The sequence below is a fragment of the Cenococcum geophilum genome, assembly GCF_001692895.1.
Source record: "Cenococcum geophilum 1.58 unplaced genomic scaffold K441scaffold_34, whole genome shotgun sequence".
NCBI lineage: Eukaryota > Fungi > Ascomycota > Dothideomycetes > Gloniales > Gloniaceae > Cenococcum > Cenococcum geophilum.
In genome coordinates, this window is record NW_027137592.1 from 1,020,279 (window position 1) to 1,027,262 (window position 6,984).

Consider the following 6,984-nt stretch of genomic DNA (forward strand, 5'->3'; position numbering starts at 1 on the left):
AATCCAAAAGAGAAAAACCAGAAATACCCTATAAGGATATATTGGGCGCCAGATAAGTAATAGTACAGAAATACTAAGTATATATATAGCTAGTATCTAGTAGAAGTTTAGGAGTTAGGAGACTTAATACTTTAACCAGGAAGATTTCTTACAGAAAAATACCTAGATAGATGATAATGGTAGGAATATCTAGAGAATACCTGTTTATAGTATATTAAGGAAAAGAAGCGAACTAAGTATTAGCTTAAGTTAGACTAAGTATAAATAGGATCTAGTAGCCAATAGTTAGGAAAAGTAGAGGCCTATAGGACTAGAGGGAACTAGTAGTAGAGCCTTAGACCCTTAAAGGAATTTAAAAACGGCACCTAAATTTAAAAGTTAATTAGTAAGATTAATAGTTTAAAGCATTAGTAGATAGTAGAGCAATAAGAAACCATATCTTACTAATAGCAGTTAAAAGAATGGGGCTACTATATAGATAAAAAGAGCACCTATATCTAGTAGTTACAATTTTAGAAGATCCAATAGCCTATAGAGGAGGTATTATTAATCTTAAAATAGGACCTATTTAGATAACTATTAAAGGGAGATAAATTAAGATATCTTTTAATATATTACCATTAGGGAATAATAAGGCAGTACTAGGAATACCTTAGTTATAAGAATACAATCTAAAGATCAATTAGGTTATAGGTTAAGTTAATATTAGAAATATATAATAATATAAGAGGCCGTCAAAAACGGATTCTGCACCTGTACGTGGTGACGGCTACAAACCTAGGTCTTCGAAGTTCAGACCCAGAGCCAACGCAGAGACGTTGCACAGCGCGTGCAAGTAGGACCTAGTGGTTGTGTGCGTCATGGGGCGTAGTAAAAAGTTTTCATATAGGATGGTGAGATCTCGAAAACTACTACTAACAGTACCCCTTTATAATATAGCCACTAGTTCTCCTACTAAGCACCTATATAATCCAACGTGGATAAATAGCTTTTAAAAGCATCCCCTAGCCCCTAATAGAAAGCATTAACGACCTTATATTGACGGATAAACGGGCATATAAGCGAACGAACGAACGAGCAAATATACGGCCCCTCCTAACCCTTAAGGCAGTCGCCCGCGGAGCATACGGTTACTCGCCGTTTTCAACTACCAAATACTATCTAGCAGCTTGGATTACGACCCACGGTTTTCCCTGTCTCCTTTTAATGGAGTGGTAACCCTTAGAGAGGGCCTAGCTGGGGCCTAGGCATAAAAGATACCCAAATACAACATAATATCCCGCTCGCTTATTAGTATTACGGTAGTTAGAACGGATGAATCCCCTTTACGCCTTTAATAGCTCTAGGGGGGGGGGAGGCAAGGCGTATATGGCAGTGGTCTATATAAGAGATAGCATATAGGGGATGGGCAAGATATGGGACATAAAGAGATAATAAGACACAGCAATTGATTAGTAAGGCCTAGCTGGGATATAGTAAACCCTAGCTTTAATAAGCTAGAGAAGGAAGCAGTGGTTCCTAAGGAGTTTAAAACATCTAAGGAGGAGGACGTGCAGTAGGCCTATAGGGCCGCTGCTATGTGCAAACATGGCAAATCGGGGTTTTTTATCCTACTGAGGCTGCTTATAGGGTTTTTCCTCCCCCAACTGCAGGGTTTTCTTTATGTAAATTATAAGTTTTCCCCCCTGTGACGGAGTAGTCTGCGTGGGCTAAGATAGGATCCGTATTAGACGTTAATTAAAGAACTACTACTACTAATAATATAAGATGCGACAATAGACTAAGATAGTATAGTACTAAGTTAAAGCAACATACAAGGAAACCGAGAAAGGGTTATCCTACGTACTAAAGAGATACCACAAGTACGGTAAAAAACTATAGTCACTAGAAAGTAAAAAGCTGTTAAAGTATATAGTATAAGACTATAAGATAGAGTTAGAACTAGAAATAAGTCTAAAGTTCTTTCCAATTTATAAGCTTACCGAAGAAGAAGGTAAAGCACTTAAAGAGTTTATCCAGGAGAATTTATAAAAGGGATATATTAGACCATTACAGTTATTAGTAGGTTATCTAGTATTATTTATACCAAAAAAAATAGGAAACTTAGACTATATATTAACTATAAATAGTTAAATAGCATTACTAGGAAGGATAGGTATCTTTTACCCTTAATTAGCAAAATCTAAAACAGGATCGGTAATGCGTAAATCTTTACAAAGATAGATCTAAGATAGGCGTACCATTAGATTAGAATTAAGGAAGGCAACAAATAGAAGGCAGCCTTTAGGTTAAAAAAAGGACTATATAAACTATTAATTATATAATTTAGGCTTATAAACGTACTAGCAACGTTCTAGAAGCGTATTAACAATATATTAAGGAAACACTTAGATAAATTTATTATAGTATATCTTAATAATAATATTATCTACTTAATAAATAAGGAAGAATATAGAGAACACGTTAAATAGGTCTTAAAGAGACTATAGAAAGAACAGATGCTAGTAGCAATTAAGAAATATAAGTTCTTTACTAGGAAGATAGATTTTATTAAATTTATTATTAAACTAGGCTAACTTAGTATAGATCTAAAAAAGATCGAGGCTATAGTAAATTGGTAAGAACTAGAGAATATAATATAGTTAAGGTTATTCCTAGGGTTTTATAATTACTATAGAAAGTTTATAGCTTAATAGTTAAAGGACATTAAGCTGTTTACAAGATTAATAAAAAAAGAAGAACTATAGGTATAGGGAAAGGAATAAAGGGAACTATTTAAAAAAGTTAAACAGTTGTTCACCTAGGAGCTAGTTCTTAAAATCTATTAACTATAGTTAGAGATAGTAGTCAAAACAGATATATTAGACTATACACTAGGAGTGTGCTTCCTATAGAAATACAAAGATAGATAGCACCCAGTAGTATACTATAGTTGAAAGATAATACCACCAGAACTAAACTATAATATCTATAATAAGGAGTTATTAGGTATAGTTACAGCACTTAAGGAATAAAGAGCATTCTTATAAGGCATAGAGAAACCATTTTTAGTTAAAACGGATTATAAGAACCTAATGGGGTTCCTAATAATAAAAGAACTTAATTATAGATAAGTTAGATATGCAGAAATGCTTATAGAATACTATTTTAAAATTTAGTATACTAAGGGTACAGAGAACGCACGAGTAGATGCTTTAAGTAGAAAGGCTAAACTATAAAATAATAAAAAGCCATTAGGGGCTTTATTGCGAAAGGATATAGATAGATTAATTAGATATAATTATCTAAAAATTATAGCAATATAAGAGAAACAGATCTATAAATTACTAGAGAGTAACTAGATATAAAAGATCTAAAAAGCACAGGTAGAGAATCTAGACTTAGAGTAATACAAAAACTAAAAAGCAATATACGTGCCAAGATCTATCGTAAAGGAGTTTATTAAGTTATTTTATAAAGGACTAACTTAAAGACACAACGGAGCCATAGGCTTAGTATTAAGACTTTAAGAGGAGTACATTATTAATAGAATTTAGGGACTAGTAAGATAAGTTATAAAAGAATATCTAGATTACTAAAAAAATAAACTAATAAGGTACAAGCTATATAGAGAGCTATAACCTATTAAAATACTAGAGAGACTATAGGAGGTTATATTATAGGACTTTATTATTAAGTTATTAAGGTTAAAGAACCCTATTACCAAATAAGATTATAATGCGATTTTAGTAATAGTAGATAAGCTTACAAAGTAGGGATACTTTATAGCATATTTAAAAGAAATATCAGCGGAAGATATTGCTAGAATCTATATTAAAGAAGTATTTATAAGACACGGAGTACTAAGTAAGATTATACCGGATAGAGATCTAAGATTCGTAGCAGTATTTTAGGAAGTATTCTTAGCAAAGTAAGGAGTTTAAGCAGTAACTTCCACTATATATTATCTATAGACAGACGGTTAAACAGAAAGATTAAATTAGATACTAGAACAGTATCTAAGGCATTATATTAATTATACACAAAATAATTAGGTATCGCTATTACTAGTTATATAGTTTATATACAATACAACACCATAAGAAGAAATAGATACGTCACTATTTAAGGCAAATTACGGATATAAGCCAAGAACCTTATTATCGCCACATTAAGTAAAGAAAATAAGTAGTATAGCTAAGTAAAGAATAGAGAATTTAATAAATCTTTATATAAACCTTATGGAAATAGCTAAGGTGGTATAATAAAGAATAAAAAGGTACTATAATACTAAGAGATCTAAGGGACCAGATCTTAAGGAGGGGGATAAAGTATAGCTACTATATAAAAATTTCAAGAGTTAATAACTAAGCAAGAAGTTAGACTACGTTAGACTAAGACCTTTTAAAATTACGCGGAGAATTTCATTAGTTATATTTAAGTTAAATCTACTAGCTAGGATAAAGATCTACCCTATACAGCATATTATAATGCTAGAGCTAGTATATAGAAATATTAAGCCACCAGTTTATAAGGCAGACACGTATAGAGGATAAGAGGAAGACAAATAGCAAGTTTTAAAAATCGTTAGTTATAAGAACGTTAACAATAAAATATAGTATAAAGTAAAGTAGATAGGCTATAAAGAGACTACCTAGGAACCACTATAGAACCTAAAAAACGCTATAGGAAAGGTATAGGAGTATTAGAAGAAAATAGGTTAGGTAGTAAAGAGTTACTAAAGAAAGAACTACCTAAGGGGGACCTAAGAGGAACAATTGCCGAACTACTTAGAGTTGTTTCCCTCTCTATTAGAAAAAAATCCGTTCTTTTATTACTAAGTTCCTATAAACCTTATTTTATAAGCTTCTACTCCTTAAAATAAACCTTCTTATAAACCTTCTTAAGACGGATTAACTAAGTGGATGTAGCAAGACGAGAATCTAGGGCCCGTTATTAAGTATCAGCGGCCTTATACTTAGCGTCCTAAGAATAATAAAGTTCCGCTAGAGCGACGGATAGTTTATTATTAAGCTTTATAGCAGCAGATTAAATACGAGACCCTATAACAAATTACTTAGGGAACTTAAAGACTACTAAGAGTTATAGGACGTGTATACTTAGCGTTAGAAATAAAACGAACATCGCAAGACGATTAAACGTTTACTTTAGTATACTCTAAATAAAAAGAGGGTTACTAAGATAAAGGACTTGCTAACGCAATATAAACTAACCCCTTTTTTATATAACGAGAATATAAAGACGGTATTATTTTACTAAGCGATAGTATAGATAAAACTGTATGCGTATAACGAAGTATCAAAGAAGAAGAAGATGCTTTAGGTATAATAAGTAAAAATATTAACCAGATTAATTAGACGGATATTACACCTCTAGTAAATAACTTAGAGATATTAGGAATCTTTAAGGACGAAGATAAAGAGGAGGGAGATGGTGTTATAAACGCTTTAAGTATAATATTACGACTACTTAGAGAGAAGTTGGAAGAAGCTAGTTAGTTAATATAAGCACGGTCTAGGATAGAACCCATAGAACTATATAACGAGGAATAGTAAGTAGAGTCACGTAATATAATCTATATAATCTATATAATCTACAAGATCTATAATAGAGTAGATAGAGCAACGACTTTCTTAGGAGTACGGTTATGTATTTAAGGACCCTTAGTCCCTACCTAGATAGTTTCTTCCTTATAATAATTCTTAGAATATAATTAGAGTTAATCTGTTAGGCAACTACTCCACTAGTTATTATTACGTTGTTAACTTACTTACAATACCTATATACCTCGCCCAATAACGAGTTTATTGTAGTTCCTACTACAAGGCTCCGTTACAGCTTCTTAATTTTTATATATATCTATCTATAGGTCTTCTAGCTATGCTTTTAGAATTCTTTATATCTAAAAGCTTTCTGGTGTTTTATAGACTCTTTTTAGTTTATTATTCTCTTAAGTTACTACTAGTTTAGGGTAGTTGTATTTAATCCATCTATCCTCGTCTCTACGTAGCATTGCTCCTAATAGTCTTTTATTGTTCTGTAATTTAGCTTTTCTGCTAAATGCGTCTGCCCTTACGTTTTTAGTTCCCTTAGTATGCTAAATTTTAAAATAGTATTCTATAAGTATCTCCGCCTATCTAACCTATCTTTAATTAAGTTCTTTTGTTATTAGGAACCCCATTAGGTTCTTATAATCCGTTTTAACTATAAATAGCTTCTCCACGCCTTGTAAGAATTCTCTCTATTTCTTTAGTGCTGCGACTATACCTAATAACTCCTTATTATAGACGTTATAGTTTAGCTCTAGTAGTGTTATCTTCCTACTATAATATAATACTGGATGCTATGCGTCCTTATACTTCTATAGTAAGTATACTCCTAGTATATAGTCTAATGCATCTATTTTTATAACCGTGTCTAGTCCTAGTTAGTAGATTTTAAGGATTAGCTCTTGGGTAAATAACTCCTTAAGTTCCTTAAACAACTTCTTTTGCTTATCCCCCTATACCTATAGTTCCTCTTTCTTTATAAGCTTAGTAAATAGTTTAATATTCTTTAACCATTATATTATAAACCTTCTATAGTAGTTGCAAAACCCTAAAAATAACCTTAACTATATTACATTTTCTGGTTCTTACTAATTTACAATAGCTTTGATTTTCTTTAGGTCTATACTAATATAACCTAGTTTAATAATAAATCTAATGAAATTGGTCTTCCTTATAAAGAACTTGTATTTCTTAATTGCTACTAGTATCTATTCCTCTTATAGTCTCTTTAAAACCCATTTAACGTATTCCCTGTGTTCTTCCTTAGTTATTAAGTAGATAATAATATTATTAAGGTATGCTATAACAAACTTATTAAGGTGTTCTCCTAATACACTGTTAATTCTTTTCTAAAACGTTACGGGTGCGTTTATTAACCTAAATTGCATAACTAATAGTTTATATAGTCCTTTTCTTAACCTAAAGGCTGCTTTCT